Source organism: Rhinolophus ferrumequinum, chromosome 7 (assembly GCF_004115265.2).
Source record: "Rhinolophus ferrumequinum isolate MPI-CBG mRhiFer1 chromosome 7, mRhiFer1_v1.p, whole genome shotgun sequence".
NCBI lineage: Eukaryota > Metazoa > Chordata > Mammalia > Chiroptera > Rhinolophidae > Rhinolophus > Rhinolophus ferrumequinum.
The window spans coordinates 45,925,563-45,943,650 of record NC_046290.1 but is presented as its reverse complement, the minus strand read 5'-3'; the positions used below and the strand labels follow the sequence as shown (position 1 = coordinate 45,943,650).

The 18,088-nt window shown below is 42.9% G+C and overlaps 1 protein-coding gene across 1 annotated transcript in view; it reads left to right on the top strand.

Annotated features, from left to right (window-relative positions):
- Positions 1–18,088, top strand: part of ZNF366 (zinc finger protein 366) — a 289,661-nt gene that overhangs the window by 101,640 nt on the left and 169,933 nt on the right. Inside the window, exon 5 of the mRNA XM_033111021.1 lies at positions 11,668–11,854. The gene's annotated coding sequence lies outside the window, so the exon portion shown is untranslated. The remainder of the gene's footprint in view (positions 1–11,667; positions 11,855–18,088) is intronic.

Genomic DNA, 18,088 nt, shown 5'->3' with positions numbered 1-18,088 from the left:
TGGTGTATGTTGGGACAGAATCCTTTCCGACACATCCAGATGTACCTGAGGACTGATCCACTGAGGCAGGCGCTGGGTTGAGGTGCGATCTGATTGGCCGCATGGCTGCCAAGGCACAGCGCACGCTCAAGTCCTGTCTTACCTACTTGAGCCAGCAGAATTTAGCGCAGCCCAATAGGAGAGTAATAGAGATGTCATATGAGCATATATACAATCAGAAATTTCTAGTAGTCAGATTACAGAAATGAAAAACAGGCGAACTTGATTTTAATAATATATTGTATTTAACCTGATTTACCCAACATATTATCATTTGAACATATACTCAATTAAAAAAAAATGATTACTGAGATATTCTACATTTTCTCATACAAAATCTTTGAAATCTGGTGTGTATTTCACAGTTCTGTCTCAATTTGGACAAGTCACATTTCAAGTGCTCAGTAGCCACGTGGCGCTAGTGGCTGCTGAATTGGCCAGCACAGCTTTTGTCCCAGCAGGTCAAAGCTGTCCTCCATGTCTTCCCCATTTTCTTCCTCTTCTAGAATAAAGTGGATGCTGGACAGAGATAGTACCAGGCCCTGCAGAGGCTTAGCTACACTGGTGGTGATGGCTGCAAAAGCTGAGACTGAAGGATGGCAACCGGCCTGTTTTGTGAGCCATTCCCTTCTGTTTTGGTGGCTCTGTGCAATGTGTGAGTCACTGTGGGGGCAGAGAGGCTGGGAGGCAGGGTGGGCGAGGTCCTCTCTATTCTGAGGCCTCCTGGGGGGCCTTTGTGCACGTGGGGGTGGGAGGGAGGGACTGACAGAGTGGAGGAAGGGATAGTGAGGGAATATGGAGGGATGTGTCAGGATTCACAAAAATAGACTTGTGTCTGTGGGCTGGTTACAAAAACACAAAATACCATTTCCCTGCACAGGGGAGGACTAGGGCGAGGGACATGTTAAAGAACTACATGCTTTTATGATTAAAGCACTTAGGAAAGATAATGAAGACCAGGGCCCTCAGAAATGTCAGGATCTGGGGCTCTTTTTAAAATTGTATCCTAGAGTCGTTTCAATTTTCCAGAGTTGTGTCTGAGACTCATTTTTCTTTCCCGTGTCACACATCTGTTTTCAGTACCTCCCTTGATTTGAACATTTAAGAAAATTTGCCTCATGTACAGTCTTCCATTGGCTTCTAAAATGTGCAGATGTGTTATCTTCGAAAAGCAGCTGGTCAACTGCTCTCTCACAGGACGTGGTCACAGCCTAGGGTCCTTGGGAAGAGTGCTTTCCCTGAGAACAAGCAACAGTCATCGAACAAGCAACACGAGCTCAGGCGGGGTTTGAACTCCATCTTGTTACTGGCTAGGTCTCTTCCAAGGTGCTTCACCTCCCTGAGCCTCAGTTTCCTCTTCCACCACATGCGAATAGTAACAGTTCTGACCTCGCTGGGACGTTGGGAGGGTCAAAGGAAACAATGTGTGTGCAGTGCTTAGCATGTTGCCCGGCACATGCCATCGCGATTGTTTCTCTGTAGGAAACACCACTCTTCTGCATTCGGTGCCATGGCCCGCCAGGTGGAATCTTCTCATTTACCAAACTGCTTTATGTTTGAATTAGAAAATACACCACGACAGATGGGGGTTATGATACACAGGTAAGAGGGATTTGGCCACAGCTGTTTAGGGAATTGGTGGCAGAACTCAAGACAAAACCCAGAATTTCTGTTTTCCAGGGCTTATTTACCAGGGTCTTCTGGGTCTCAGAACCTGCGTCTCACATTTCAGAAATCACAGAGAGGAAATGGATAAGGCAGGGTTTGGATACCTAACCACAGAGTAAACACAACAGCCTAATATAAAAAGGCAAACAAGAAACCCTTAATGTAAGTACTAGACGTTCGGTGGAATGGGCTAATATGTGGTCACTAAAAACGCTGGCAGTGAATATTGATTCGATATGGGAAAACGCTTTTGATCTATGCCAAGTGAAAGAAAAACTAGGAAATAACACTGCACATAATTTAATGCTAAAGTTAAATACATATATGTATGCTCTAAACCAGATGTTGTGTTTCCTTATCTCTGTTGGATAATAGTGTTTTCTTGATGCTTTGGTGTATTTTCTACAATGAACACTCACTACTTTCATAATCATGAAAAACAATGGAGGTTATGAAAGATTTCCAGTCTCCGGTTTCCACCAGGGAGTCTGTAGCTTATTCTCATCTCTCTCAGCCTTGCAGGACTCCTAGTGGCTTCAAAGCCTGCTTTGTTTACAAAAGGATGATTATGTGGGGTGTCCAGGGAGACTGACTGAGAGAGAACAGAGTGAGACATGTTTTATTGAAGATGCTAACCAGAGTCAAGACACTCTCGCAAACAAAAACCTGTAATGAATTCAGTGGGTGGCTGTTCCAGGCAAAGTAAATTGGGTAAATGGCAAATGGGAATGTTAGCAAGCTCCATGAGAGACACTGATAGACTTCTTTGTGTCTGTAGGGAAGAGATTACAAATAAAGTCCATGATGATCATGATTTTTATTTAGTCGGGGATGGGTTAACTCAGGTTATTGGAAGTCTGACAAGATCAGTGGCAGAGGTTCATCTTCATCCCACTGGCTTTCTGACCACCTTCTCTCCAAATCATGAGTGGATTTTGCTTCCGTCCACCCAAGTCTCGAGGTTTTGCCAGTGGCTGTCTTCCCAAACCTGCCTATTCCTTCTTTCTACCCAATTGAAGTTCTTTTGCCTTGAATCTGGTTGTTCCTCTCTGCCCAGCCACCTTGGGTCTGCCCACTGTCTGCACATTTCATTATGGCATCCAACCCTACATTTGACCTTTTGCCTATTCCTCAGGTCCTTGCTCTCTATCTTTAGTGCACTCAGCCTGGCTCCTCTTCCATGTCTGATTTCAGCCACGAAGGCCCCCACTGCCCACATCAGGGCCCTGCTCTTCCTGTGTGTTCAGGAGAGATGGCTGGACATCACTGACCATTTGACTTTTCTCTCTGTGCGACAACTGTAGAAGCTCTGTGGCTCTGTTATTCCGGACAACCCTTCTTTAGCCAGAAGAGAGGGCTATCCTGGGACATGGGTACTGATGGGGCGGGCTAGATCCAGCTTATGAACCTGGTTCTGCCACTTCCTGGTTGTGAGACTTCAGGCGACTTATTTAATCTCTGTCAGCCTCAATTTCCTCATCTACCAAGTGGTGATTAATAATAGTTACCTGATAAGGTGAGTTATTACATATAGAGTACATTTAACTTGTCTGGCACTTAGCTAGCATTCAATGAATATTAGTTGTTACAATGTTATTATTTTACCTTAAAAACAACCTAACCTATATGCAGTAAGAACGTGGGCACAAGCATCAGACAGACCTGTTTAAACTGTTCCTCTGTCCATGGCTACCTGTGACATACCCGTGTGCTTCAGTTTCTTCTTCCATAAAGTGGGATAATCAAGAGTACTGGCTCAAGGACTCACTGTCGTGGATGAATGAAATAATGCATATGAAACTGTCATGCGGGAGACCCTGCTCACTGCACTATTTGTTGTGCGGGGCGGCCTGCGGAGGCTCTAGTCCCGCTCCCCACATAAGAACGCAGGATATGGTGAGGCCAAAAAGAAACACTCATGGAGCCATAGATAGGGAAGTCATACCACTATAGTCTCACTGGAGGCACTATAGTTTCACTGGAGGCTGGATGCACAGGACCTGCAACCTGCTGTCCGCTTCTCTGCCTGCCAACCAACCGACTGACCAACCAACGCAGCCGCGGCAGTTATATCGGTGACCAATTGGCTAACTGGTTACAGCTGACGGCCAACTAGCCACAGCTGATGGCCATCTACTATCCGAGCCAGCACCCCTCCATGTGAGGCCAAGAGCCTGGAAACTGCTCTCTGGGACTCTGTCCCCACAAAACACTACATAGCCCTGCAAAATGTTGGCTATCATTTGCATTACAGATGATGGATGGTCTAACCAGCTTTTTCTAGGAAGGATGACTATGAAATTATTTATTATCCTTTTCTTAATAGTATCCCAGAGTTGACCTTTGAATTCTAAAGTAGACCAAGCTTTCATGGCTGTGCTGAAGAATCATAACAGTATAAAAGTGAAATTAGGATTGGAATTGGCAAGGCTAGGTTTCCCTCTGTCCAGGAGAATGAGCTCATTGTGTCCTAAACCAGATTCTCTTTGTCTCCAGGGCCCGTGAACTGAGACCAAGGGGCCTCTGAATGGGTGGACCTTGTGGCTCATAGCCATGACTTTGGATGTGGATTATAATGTTAAAGATCTAGTCTCTCTGCTTCATATTATGTAAAGTGAAAGCAAGAATCCTTTCAGACAATTATCTATTTGGTTCAAGACTACACAAGTGACTCAGAATCATTCAGGGAATCACTAGGAACAGGAAAATATGGCTTCATGGAGTCAGCAAGGGTGGCTAGTCATCTTCTAGAGAAAGGCAGCCTTTGCCATCATTACAAACCCTCCCTAGTTTGGAATAATCATAGGAGGAGAATTTTCCTCCTTGAAGGAAACGTGCTTTATGAAAACCAAGTTTTACCATCGCTTTAATCAGCCACACATGAATTCCCATTTCCTGAAAGCCACTGTAGTGAAATCCACCTGTTATAAAACATTGTAACTAAATTCTCGATTTGCCAAAACAAACCACTCAAGTACTAATGCAATAAGAGGTTGCTTTGTACATGAAATGGGGCTTTTATGTCAGATATTAAAAAGGTTTTATATCCATTGGCTCATTAATGGTGACTGGGCTTTGAGAACCAGGCACCAGACATTTTTTTTTCCTAAGAAAAAATAAGCATCCAGGAATCCAGAGACCAGGGCTAAGTTCTGAGTCTGTTAGCAGATAGTTGCACATCAGATTGAGATTTCTGTTTTCAAACCTAGACTCTGGGGCCATATTATTCCCTTACCCAACACGTAGATAATTGGTTTCTATAGCAGGGAAGAAGTACTTGAGGTTGAGCCTGTTTACAAAGAAGCTTGGCAGAAAACAGCCAGTGTTCCTGATCTCAAGATTTATATGGATTCAGTCGAGATGGTTAAAAAAGAGGGTAACACCCCAAGCCAAACAGAAACACAAACTCAGCAGCTCTCCTCAACTAAAAGAGTGTTTTGCTTAGCAGAGACTTAAGTAAAAGTGGAAGAGTGTTGTGGGGACAGAGCCAGGAATGCAGTTTCCAGGCTCTCAGCCTCACGTGGAAAGGTGCTGGCTCAGGTAGTAAATGGCCATCAATTGTGATTGGATGGCCATCAGTTGTAGCTAGTTGGCCGTCAGCTGTAACCAGTGAGCCATTGGCCACTAATATAACTGCCGTGGCTACGCTAGCAGCAAATGGAGGCTTAGCAAGAAGATGGTGGCTGGCAAGCGCGAATTGCAGTTAGGACGGCGGGTTGCGGACAGGGTGGCTCCTGCTTCCTGTGTCTCCAACCCAGCCGCCAGCGAGAGTATAGTGGTAGGACTCCCGTATCTATGGCTCCGTGGGTGTGCCTTTTCGGCCTCACCATACCCTGCGTTCTTCTGTGGGGAGCGGGACCAGAGACCCCGCCTGACAAGTGTGCTTTAACAACGACAAAAAACCACTGTAAGGCCTTTGGCAGGTGCTACAGTCAGCATCTTCTGCCCCCCCAATGACGACGATCAGATAGTGTTTATTAAATGCCCACGTATGTCTAGTGCTATGGTGCATGCGTGCAACTCAGTCTAAACAAACGGGAGTCCTTCTCTTATACTTGAGTGGCTCACGCTTTGCTGCGGGTGCTTGTTGAGACCACTGATTCCCTGGCACCACCTTCAGAGGCTCAGCTCGTCGTCTCAGGTGGGTCTGGGGATCTTCATTTTCCTTAGAGAATCACATCAGGTGGTGCTGTCATAAATGGTCCATAGACTATACTTTGAGAAACACTTGATTTAGCAAAAATGTTAAGTTATAAAGCCAAATCAGAACACGACACATTGTAAACGGAGGAAGACTGATAAATCCAACAATATAATAATGTAATAGTTCCATGAGAAAGCCAATATACTTAAAAGCTGTCTAAAATCTGTGTTTTTTAAAACTTGCTGATAAGTGTTTATAGGGGCTAGTTAGCCCTTATAAGAGGTATGAAAGTGAACCCGAACCAGCTGGCTTATTTTATGAATGATATTGACCAATGCCATGTCTATTAGTATTTAGTGACAGTCCAGTGGTTCTCTACCCGGGACGGATGCATATTAGAATTATCTGGGAGCTTTTAACCAACTGATCCCTGGGCCACAGCTCCAGGGAGTGGTCCAGCTGACCTGGACGGTCCCCCAGGCAGGGGCCTGTTTATTAAGCTGCTCAGGTGATTCTGATGTGCATGTAGGACTGAGGATCACTGTCCACCTCCTATATCCTCTCTCTCTCTCTCTCTCTCTCTCTCACACACACACACACACTTTACAAAAAGATACGTAACAAAATTGTAGTGCAGAGAGATTAAGTAATTTGTCCAGGCCATAAACCTAGTTGGTATACACTGAGGTAGTTCCTGATGTTAGAAAATTAGACAGCAGATGGTCAGGGGAAGGGAGATCCCCTGACTAAGAAAAGATGTGTGAAATAAAACTGCTCTGGTCTCCCTGCCATGCAGGAAGTGAAAAATCTGCACCGAACAAAGGGAATTGCAGGAAAGACTATCTTTTTAAAAAGGATGTTCTTCTTTGATACAGAAAAACACTGGAAAGTATAAAGTAGCATTCCAAGGAGGCAGATTAACCCCTTCTCTCTGGTGAGTAGAAACTAGGTTGTAAGGTTGCGTGATATTTGAGAGGCAGCTTGGCACCTACCACCCTCTGCCTCTGTCTCCACCAGAGCCCACATAGATATTACTCATCGTTAACAGCACTGTCTCCTCTGAGCCCAGGCCCAGCCTCAAAATGTTTTTTTAACACAGCACTCAGCTACCACCAACGCATCACATTAGGCACATGAGTTAAAATCTATTTGCCTTCTCTGGTAGAGTGAAAAAAGGACGGTCTTTGGACTCAGACCTAACTTGGAGTATAAGCTTGGTCCATTCTTAGCTGTGTGGTCTTGGACAAGTTACTTTCATTCCTGAATCTCAGTTCCCCCATAAGTTAAAAAGAAGAAAAAAGAATCCATCTTGTAGTTTCATAGAGGGTAAGTGGCAAGTAGAATGTCTGGCACATAGTAGGCCCTTAATGCTGGTAGCTAGAGATTAGATTGTCTGTATAGTCATGGGAGTGAATATGATTCTCAATGACCTTGAGGTAGAAATAGAAAAATAGGTAAGACTCCAACATGGAACCTTTTAAGGCCTCACCCACTAAGAACCCTAGCTGTGTGGAATCCTATATTTCACAGGGAAGTTTCAAGCTGTGGATGAAATAAATGGGACTTTCCAAATCGCACGAGTTCACTGCATGACCCGCTAACTGCACATAGAGTAAATGCTCTTTCGACAGAACAATTCTCTGCTCTGTGATGTTTGCATTTAGTCACTGGATTAAGAGAGCAGCGGGAAAACAACAGGGGTGAGAAATATGCAGGGGCCAGAGCCTGAAAAGGGGAAGCAAAGGGAGAGGGGTCTCTGACCATGCCCTTTTCCCACCTCCCCTGTCCAAATTGTCATCTTCTCTCCTTTCATCCTACGCATAGCCCTGCAAGCGGCATTATTGTGGGGCTGGTACCTATTTCATTCATCAGAACACCAAGGTCAGAGAAGGTAAATAGCCCTGTGGAGGAGGCGGTGCTAAGATATAATGAGTTCCTGCAGTTCGACTCCGGAACCTGAGCTCTGTGCCAGGGACTAGACTTCTTGACCAAAATAAATAAATAAATCCGTCCAGAGGGGCATATATGTCATATTCTGTGTTCCCTGATCACTTAGATCATTGAAATAATCTAAGCAGCATCCCGCCCCCATTAAATAAGAGGTTCCATCCTTCCCTGTCAGTCATGCTTAGTTCCACTAGAAAAGTATAAGAGGTCAGGGCGTTTTAAAGTGGCAAGCAGAGGTAATTTGTGGGTATTTGTTAATTTGCTTTGATCTTTCCAATGTAAAGAATGAAGAGATTCAAATTCAGTCTTTATCAAATACCCTTCCATGTGAGAAACATCATAAAATAACACTTTGACTCCTTCAAGAGTTAGAACAGCCATCATTGGCAGGCAGCGCAGAACGCAATATAAAGAAAGTAACATAAATACAGCACTTTTATATGCTATGCCCTACAGAATCAAGATGAATTTTCACAGAACGAAAATCAGATAAATAACTAAACATGCACAATGATAGTTTGTCCTTTAAATGGATTATTATGGGCTGCGTGGTCGTGGCCTCTCTGGAGTGGTGGCCACAGCCTTGGACCTCACTGCCTCCAAGATATGGGAACTTCTGTGGGGGGGCGGGCTGGGGTTCTGAGAAGGTGTTTGAAAGAGAGCAGGGCTGGCAGATGCTCAGAAACCAGTGGTTTTGAAACCTGCAAAGAACGCTCTTTCTTTCTTTTCCTGCAGATACAAGAGAGAGGATTTTATTTTAAAGAAGGATTTATAGTTTGAATTAAAATAGCACTATAGTGACAAAGTTAGCTTTCAGTCTAAATGATGTATTTGCTGAAAAATTATATCGGTGCCTTCAGTGGGAGCTCAGAGTGGGTTATAGCTTACTTCTATGTTTTGAAAATAAGTCTATAAGCAGCAAGAGAACAGAAGTTTTTAGAGTGATATTGACTTAAGTATCATTTTCCATCAATCTAGGAGTTATGATGATATAGGTTTGGTTCCCTGGATGAATACTGAAGGTAGTTTGTTAGTATAGCGGTAGAGTTTAGGACGCTTCTAGAGTTTCATGGGGGAAAAAAAAGGGGTATTTGGTCATATTTGGACTATAACCTTGAAGTGCTTAAAAATGTGCTGGGAAATTTGGACCAAATTTTCTAAAACGGTGTCTATTTCTCTCTCATAAATCCACCTTTGAAAAGGCGAAGTGAAATGTCACATTGGGTAGATCAGGGATTTTTCATTTGGAAAGTTTATGAGATGATATGGTCCAGGCAATGAATAGGATTAAGTATTCAATGACACCCAGAGAAACATCAAAGAGAGTCAGACCATAGATCTCAGAATACCAAATAGATCTTCAAACCTATCGGTTTCCTTCAAGCTCTAAAATGCATGGACTGCATGACCTGACAAATATTAATAATGGCATCTAAGATCATTTCTGCCTGAATTCTCATGTCCGGGGAATTGGATTGGGAATGGACAGAGCGAGGCCTTACTGGAAATGCTTACACATAAACGTACCCAGAAATCTCAGCATATTTAGGATAGCGCTTTGCTCATTAGGAAATTAATGAAGTGGGGACAATTATATCCTCAAGTCCTTAGGGATTCTTTAGAGAAAACAAGGCTAAATAATGGTTATCTTGAGTTGCAAAGATAGAAGCCAGGAATTGCTAGGTTTGAACACTTCATCTATACATTCTAAGAAAACTAAAAGAAACAAAAAGCAAATTGGTAATGAATTCATTGAAGATACAAACACTATTCTCAAAATGGGTTATGAATCACTAAACTTAGGGACATCAGAGACAAGTAGATTATGGTATTCTGGGGATTTTGCTTCCTTTTCTACTTGTCTTTATTATTTAATTTGGGTTGGCATATTTTACTGTTTTTAATATTGGATTTTTTGCTCAACTTTCCGTAACTTTTTAATGAAACTAATCCATCAGGTTGTAATTCAATTTGGAAAATAAATAGACAATAAAATATTTTGGAAACATTTTAATAGCAAGATTTGTGGGGGCAGGGAGAGAGTAGTAATAAACAGAGGAAGTAAATTGCATGTTGCCAGATCCTAAAATATCCTTTCATAGTTTACTATGTATCTTTTTATATTTAAAATTTTGAGTTTTCTTTGTTTTCAAGGACGACTTGACAGTGGATATTTCTTTTAAACATTTCCATATGTATTTCTGCCTCATAATTACATCAACTGTTTATGTTATGTTCCACTACATAAATCAGATTTGTTCCTATTTCAAGAACCCTGCAAGATGTCTATCAATCAATAATTTGGAAGAAAAATGCAGGCCAAATAATTATCAGCAAAATAAAACCTGGTGAATGTGGAGTTGTTCAGATAATCCCAGGCAACTGGGAGCCTGTTCTTTGGCCACAGGGACATCAGACTTATGTGGAACAAGTCAGGCCTCTAATATTTCCAAATGCGTTGCCTGTCTCTAACTTTGCCTAACTTCTGGAATTGGGGGACAACCAGCATGTCCTATCCTATATGTACACAGGCATTCTCTGCAGCTTTGTGGTGCTCAATGGTAAAAAATAAAAAATAAAACCCTGATAATTATGACCGGGAGGGAGGAGCAGAAACTTTTAAGTTTTCTGGTTTTAAAAGCCACATTTAGAAGTGTTATATTTGCCTTCATTTTCAAAGAGGGCGTGTTCTAGGGCGATTCTCAGCCTGGCATGGCTGTTACAGAGCTGCTGCAAATGCTAGCTGGGCCCCTCCTCCAGTGCGAACTCACAGAACAGGAAGCTGTTCCTAGATGGTTTGTTCTCATGAATTATTCTTTTCTAGCTGCTCAGCCTGTAGTAGAAACAACTTTACAAAAAGTCTGAAAATTATGCTTGTTCATGATAACCAGAAGTGGTTAAAAATAAACTCATTCTATTGGCTGAATTAGGTTATTTTACTGGGCTCCTTGGCTATCTTTGGTGATTTTCTGTGGACAAACACATTTTGCCTCTCCATTTAAAAACCTGCCTTGCCCCATATTAGTAACTATGAATGTCATCTTAATCTATGTTGCCTCATAAACTAGAAGCCTGTGATCCTGCTACCTACCCTCGCCCCTCCCCCCTCGCCCTTACAGCCAATGGCCCCTGTACTGTGGATCCTTAAAGCTCTCTCTCAAGTTCATCCCTGTTCCTCTGTCCCCACTGACAGTATCTTGGTTCAGGCCAATCAACATTAACGTGGCTTTGTGCACTATTCTACAGACCCTTCCATTTCCTGGTCTCTTCACACTGTCCCTTGTGGGATCTGTGTTTGAAATCTGTGGTGGAAAGGCATTCAGGACTGTCATTGCTTAGCCTTCAATCCATCTCTCCAGCCTCTTTCCAAGCTCTACTGTTTATCTCTTTGTACAGGCCTCAAAGCATGGAGGAATTTGGGAGGCATGTGGGCTTTGGGCGTAGACCAGGGTCCTCATTCTGACTCATGGAGTAACTTTGGGCCAGGTATTTACTCTATATTTCATGCAGTGTTCGGGGTGCCTCGGATGGGAGGGAGGTCTAGAGTGAACCAAACAGATGATGTTTCTGCTCCCATGGCATGTTTGTATGGTCTGGTGGAATCAGTAAGTACTTAGTGGTGGCATGTTTCCAATAGGCAGATTGTGTCAGAGACTGTTAGTTGCTTATTAAATACCTATTCTCCCCATCTCAGATGGAAACGTGTTCTGCTGTTCCCACAATTTCCAAACTCCCTACTGCTTGTGGTGATCAATGGGATGTAATTGAAAGTTGTTGAGTAGGGCTTCTGGGGAAACTACTTAAAACAGTCTGACTCAGCAGGATAATATCAATTTGCCATTTTCTCCTTCCTTTTTCTTCCTGGCTAGAATGCAGATATGATGGTTGGAGTTCCAGCAGCTATCTTGGGCAGTGAGGCAGCTTTGAGGATGGAAGCCTTTTGCTAAGGAAGGTGAAACACAAAGATAGAAGACAACCAGATTACTGATGATTATGAGGCCTCCATACCAGCCTTGGATTGCCTGTCTTGGGACTTTTACAGGAGAGAAAAATACAGTAAGCTTCTATCTCATTCAAGTTTTCTTGAATTGAGTTTCCTGTTCTGTGTAGCTGAACCTAACCCTAGCTTAACACACAATGTAACTACCGTGTTTCCCCGAAAATAAGACCTAGCCAGACAATCAACCCTAATGTGTCATTTGGAGCAAAAATTAACACAAGACCCGGTCTTATTTTACTATAAGGCCGGGTCTTATATAATATAGTATAATATAATATAATATAATATAATATAATATAATATAATATATTATAATATATTATAATATAATATAATACCGAGTCATATATTAATTTTTGCTCCGAAAGAGGCATTAGAGCTGATTGTCTGGATAGGTCTTATTTTTGGGGAAACACGGTATACACAATCACCAATTAAATACTAGATTTGGAAACTCATGACTTTAAAGGGTAATTAACAGATCACTTAACTATAATCTTGATAATCATCTCTTGTTCTATTATCATTTAAATAATCACAATGATGATGGTAATGTCTAATAATAAGGTAATAGTTATATAAATAAATCTTGCCATGACATAATCTTACACCAATTCTCAATCATCTCTAAATTGAGGACACAGTTATAATACCATATCTCATCCCTGCTTCAAATTGGTCTTAGTTTTCTCTATATAAATCTGATTTTATATTCCTTTTAATTTCTGAATATGGCCCAGAAATGCCAACTGTTTAACATACATGCCGTCACTTCCCAATCCTGTGTCCATGCCAGACATTAATAATTGATGATCATGTTTTCTCTGTCTCAGCCTCTTTCTCATAAACATTTTCAATATAGTGCCAGGCATCTCCTACCATTTGATGAGAATTAGCAGCAGACATACATTTATTGTAAGCCACTTTCAATAATTTTTAAACTGTTGGGTAGGGTTGAGAATGATAAACTTTTTTCTGAAAAGTGAAATACTTATTTTCTTTGAGTAATAGAAACTAAGTCAACTCCCACTTCATTGAATGGACACTGGTTTACGTCTTAGGTTTGAAGGAAAGACAAATGGGGGCACAGCCTGCTTACAGCTCTGATATCAGTATAGATTCGTAAGCTTTCTCTTGGGCACCCATTATTCACAAAGCACTAAATGAGGATGAAGAAATATAGTGGGAAATATAATAGTCCCTTCTCTCCATGGATAAATAATCTAATAAAAGATATAGGGTAAATCCAAAACTTTAAATGTACAGATATTAACAATACAGCTAATTGTTTGCAAAAGATCTTTTGGGATGAGGAACTTAAATTCTAAATGCTACCTCTGTCACAACCATTGAAATAATAATGGCTAACACGTCATGGGGTTTCTGTATATTGGGCCCCATATGCTATGGCTTTTCTACAGGTAGTGGGGGCTACACGGCTCATCCAGATTTCTCTTCCCCAGGACTGCCCTTTAGACATACCAAGGTGGATTTATAGTGCCGTGTCCCCTACCTGACTGTTGGAACCTCTTCCCATCCTAATCATGGTTGGTCAGCTCAGTATATTGACCTGATCCATGCGGAGCCAATGACATTCTCGCTCCCTGGAACATGTATTGGGAACGAAGGGGCCATGGACTGTAACCATGGAGCCACATGTCCACATGTTCCAGAAGGAAGGGGTACAGCTGCTGCTGCCTGGATCCTGGATTTGCTCTCTCGGAGATTTGCCAAGCTTGAAATTATTAAGAACTATGGTGAGGTCTATATTTGATATAAACATTTTAATCTACTCTTTCTTCATTTCTTCCTTGAACACTGAGATACCCCAGTATTTTAAGAAATACTCTACTTCTCGTTTGCTTTCTTTTTCTTCTTTCTTCCATCCCTTCCTCCTCCACCTTCTCTCTCTCTCTCTCTACCCCACCACCCCGCCTGATTTGCAAGAATCATTCAGCATACTCCCTTCCCTCTCCTGCCCCTTTAATGGGATCTCTGTGTGTATTTTTCAGGTGACATCCACACATCTGTCTGTAGAAAGGCGAGAGCAACTGTGGATGTTGACTCTTTTGGGACAAATATATGTTGTGTTTGCTCTGAAAATTCTGTTCCATTTTAATTCTTCAGATGACCTGGACAAATATGCACAACCCTCAAATTTTAGGGCAAAAACCAGACTTTCATCCCAGAGGTCTCTCTAAATTGTCACAAAAATTGTACCTAACATTCTCACAACCAAATTAGAACTGATCTGATCATTAGAGCCTGACGTGGCTTTCTTTTTCCTCTATTTTTTTTCCCCATACTTGCCAATCTATAGTTAAAAATGCGGAGATTCAAAAATCAGACAAGATCATCCAATAGTAATTTCTTGTGTCCAAACTGTCTTTGAGTTCAGTTGTGTTGCCCACAGTGTGGGTGATTTGGTTATCCATGGACATTACATCCTGAGAAATGCTATTGATTATGTGACCTGCTTATGATGGTTTGACCATGATTTAGGATATAGCTAGCTTTATGCAGACTTATTCAGATTTTGTAACTGAACAATTTCTCTATTGGGGGTGGAAAATTCATGGTGTAGTAAGCTGATTGAATGACAGACACAAATGCCCTGAAGTTTAGGGCACATAATCCATGCAGAAAATACAGCCTCAGCAAAGTCATCAGTGCTGTTTTGCTCAGGAGGGATGGAAAGTGCACTCAATCGTACTCTAGTAGACGTGGCCTGGCCTGAGAACGTGGGCCCTCAGGAAGGAGCCATGGCTCTATTTTTCCTGGCTGAAGTTCTTGAGTATGTGGTGGAATTTCCTCTTAATTTATTATGCAACATCATTTTGTCTGTATACCATTTCTTCTGCCAAATCACCTATTCTTTGAATGGCTTTGTCTCGAAAGGCTATTCCCAATTTCTAAAATCATATGTACATGTGGATCAGTATTCACAAATAGCCATGTTCTCAATATTGGGTCCCACCTCTAGAGTCGTTGCCAGGACAGTTGCTCTTAACAATGAAAGAAAAAAGAAGTGGAGATTTTAGAGAGTCTGCTGGCTCAGGATTGAGAGAAAGGAAGATGTGTGTGGCAGGTCAGGCTTCTGTGAAGCAGACTCTGGGATGCAGTATATTTATGGGGGAGTGAAGGAAGCAGGACTGGGCAGAGGGATTAGCTGGGTGGTGATGCAGCCACAGCAGAAGCTTCAGAGTCCCATGGTGGGACTCTGGAGCTGGACTGGCTTCGCAGAGTGGTCCCCAGTTGGGGCAAAAGGGCAAGACTTGCATACTGTTGTGTAGCAATGATTAACCAGGCTGCCCCAGGGAATGGGGGTGTGGCCTTGGTTAGGCAGCTGTCTTCAGTCTAAGCAGTCACTGGCATGGGGGCTCAGCTGTGAGCTAGTGACATCCAACACTCCACACTCCCAGCAGCTGCAGGAATGAGTGCTTCCGTCCTGAAGGGGTGATGACCAGCAGTGACTGCTGGGAGCTGAACCCAGTTGTCCCCCTTGGTCAAAGTCTCTCCATTCTGCCTAGTTGCTTTGTCACTTAGCTGGGAATGTGACGAAGTACAGAACTACTGGATTAGGAAATATTCTCTTTCTTTTTAAATTATGCGAGAATTTTCTAAGATGACCACTTTAAAGTGCAGATCAGCTTTGTGTCAAAAATGTAACCGGACTCACCACATATATTTTCGTAAAGAAAACGTTCCCAGGGGCACCCCCATTGCATAAGGCTGAATGCACAGCGATGGGCGTGGATTGTGTACACTTCACAGTGGTCTTTTCCAGGGGATTTTAGTTCCTGTGAGGTCAAGGCTCACCCTCCTCCAGAAGTGGCTCGTGGTCTGGTCCTTGGAAAGTTACTGCTCTCTACTGACTATACCACTGGGATTGGTTAACTGGAAAACTCACTTTTTTGGGGGGGAGGGGGTTAACTATTATTGAAAAAAATCTCACTTTTTTTCACAATAGATAATAAAACACAGAGGACTTTTCCTTTATAGGCAGCCTGGTTCCAAAACCAGGGACATGGATTTGAAGTCAGCAACCTGGTTCCCAAACCTGGCTCTGCTATCAATTAGCTCTGTGATCCCCCAAGCAAATCCCTCATCATCTCTGCGTCCCAGTTTCTTCAACTCATGAGTTGTAGTGAAGACGGGGTTAATTGATGTGTAAAGTCTTTGTAAATTGTAACATACACTTCAAATGTCTTGTTATATTTGTTAGAGCTGGAAGAGAGCTGGGTTATCATTTTGGCAAGTTCTTCAGTGCTCAGATGATCCACGGAGTCCCAGGAAGGTCAGAGGACTCGCGTAAGCTTGCACATCTGGCTAGTGGCAGAGCCAGAACCAGCCCCCAGCTCTCCTGAATCCTCGGCTAGTATTTTTCCATTGATTCAAGTCTGCCTCTCATCTCGCCCCCTACAGTTCCTCTCACTGCAGCTCCAGGAGACTGTGTGTGTTGCTCACAGTCAGAACCATCAAGAGGATTTCAGAAGGCACAATGTTTGCCAAAGCTTTGCGTCTATAATCTGGAAACAAGATTCTCTTCAGATCTGAAGAACTATTATTCAAAAATTGTTACCTTAGTCATTATGTGAAAATCCCCCTTGAGTTACAGTAAAGAGAACAGGAGCCCATCTTGTATCGATAATAGAATTACTGAGCATGCACATCCGTGCACATGTGTGCATGTATGTGTATGTGTGCATGTGTGTGTGCGTGCATGTGCGTGCGTGTGAGTGTGTGTGTGTGTGTCTAGTCAGAGAGACGGAGACCAGGAAAGAAGGGGAGAGAGAAAGAGAGAAATTACTGTACCATATATCTTATATTATTTTCTACCCCCCTTATTTAATAAGTTTTAATTGAGAGTTCTTGTCATTCTCTCGCATCCGTGAACAAGCTCCCAGCATCCTCAAGCCCTACAGGGCCTGCAGTTTTTCTGCTTTTCTGTAGATATTCATTTCCAAATTTCATTACCATCCCACATGTGAGTCATTCACTCCCATGCAATCCATTTAAAACATCCAGCACACTCGGGGGACAAAAGGAGACAGCTCCAAAAAAGCCAAGCCGATTCCTTTGCTATGTTGAGGACTTGCCAGAGTGAAGCACGGGAGAGGAGACCCAGCAGGGTGGCCCCCAAGGTAACCAGCAGAGAATGTGGCAGCATCTCATCCCCACCCACCTCCCCCCTCCAGGAGTATGCCCTTTTATTTTCCTGTATGTTTCCTGCTTGGGAGACTGGGGGCAATACAGTTGATGAGGGAGAACAGAGATGAGAAAAATTCCTTTAGCAGGATAACAAACATGTAAGCTGAATTTTGTTAAGAGACAATTCCACAGGCCACATGTGTGCAAGCACCTCTGATGGGGAATCAGAGGATGAGCTGGAGTGCTGGCCTTGCCATCCAGCTGGTCCTGTGATTTGGGGCAAGTTTTTTAACCTCCCTGGGACCTCAGGGTCCTCCGTTATTAAATGAGGATAATGACACTTGCTCTAGTGGTTGCACAGTGAATGTAAAAGGTCTGGGGAATGTAAACAGCTTTATAGAAATGTAAATTTATTTTATACATTTACTATGAATTATAGACCTGATTTCAATCAGTTCTTCTATATGATAGGCAAGCCCGTAGCTTCTAAGGGGATTTTCGTAGCTCCCTGTGCCTTGGAAAGCACACAGCAACACAGCACTGCTGGCCTGCTTTTTCTTATGAAGAAGGAAGTCATTTAAGGCACAAATATGATAGAGGCGTCCTATGGAAGTTTTCAAGCTAGTCCCTTGGGATGCATGCATATTGGCGGTAGGCATCTGGAGCTGTCATGCTAACCAGGCCAGGCGAGTCCTCACATCAAGGTGTCACTTGCCAGTAGGTGCCACACTCCTGGTCCTTCAGCATCACTCATTTCCAGCTGTTCTTAGAAGAGCTAATCAATTTTTCATCTTCCCCTAGGAGTGCCAGCTTAAAAAACACAGTGTGAAAAATGCCCAAGGGATGGCCATCCTCGGCCTTCCTCCGTGGAGAGGATCCACATGGAGAGTCCTACTGCCAGGGGTGGGGTGGGAGGTGGAGGGTGGGGAAGGGCTCCCACAAGTAAGCTATTGCCTCAAGGAGCAGGTGGTGAAGAAGGAAGGGGGCACGGTTCCCGCATCCTTTTTAGCAGTTTTCATTGGGTGGCATTTAATTGGGTGGCATTTAAAAGAGTTAGATATTAGCTCTTGGTGGAGTCTAACACTCAGAAATGCATGCCGTTGCTTACTGCACTCAGGTACAGCATTGCCTGGCCAGCA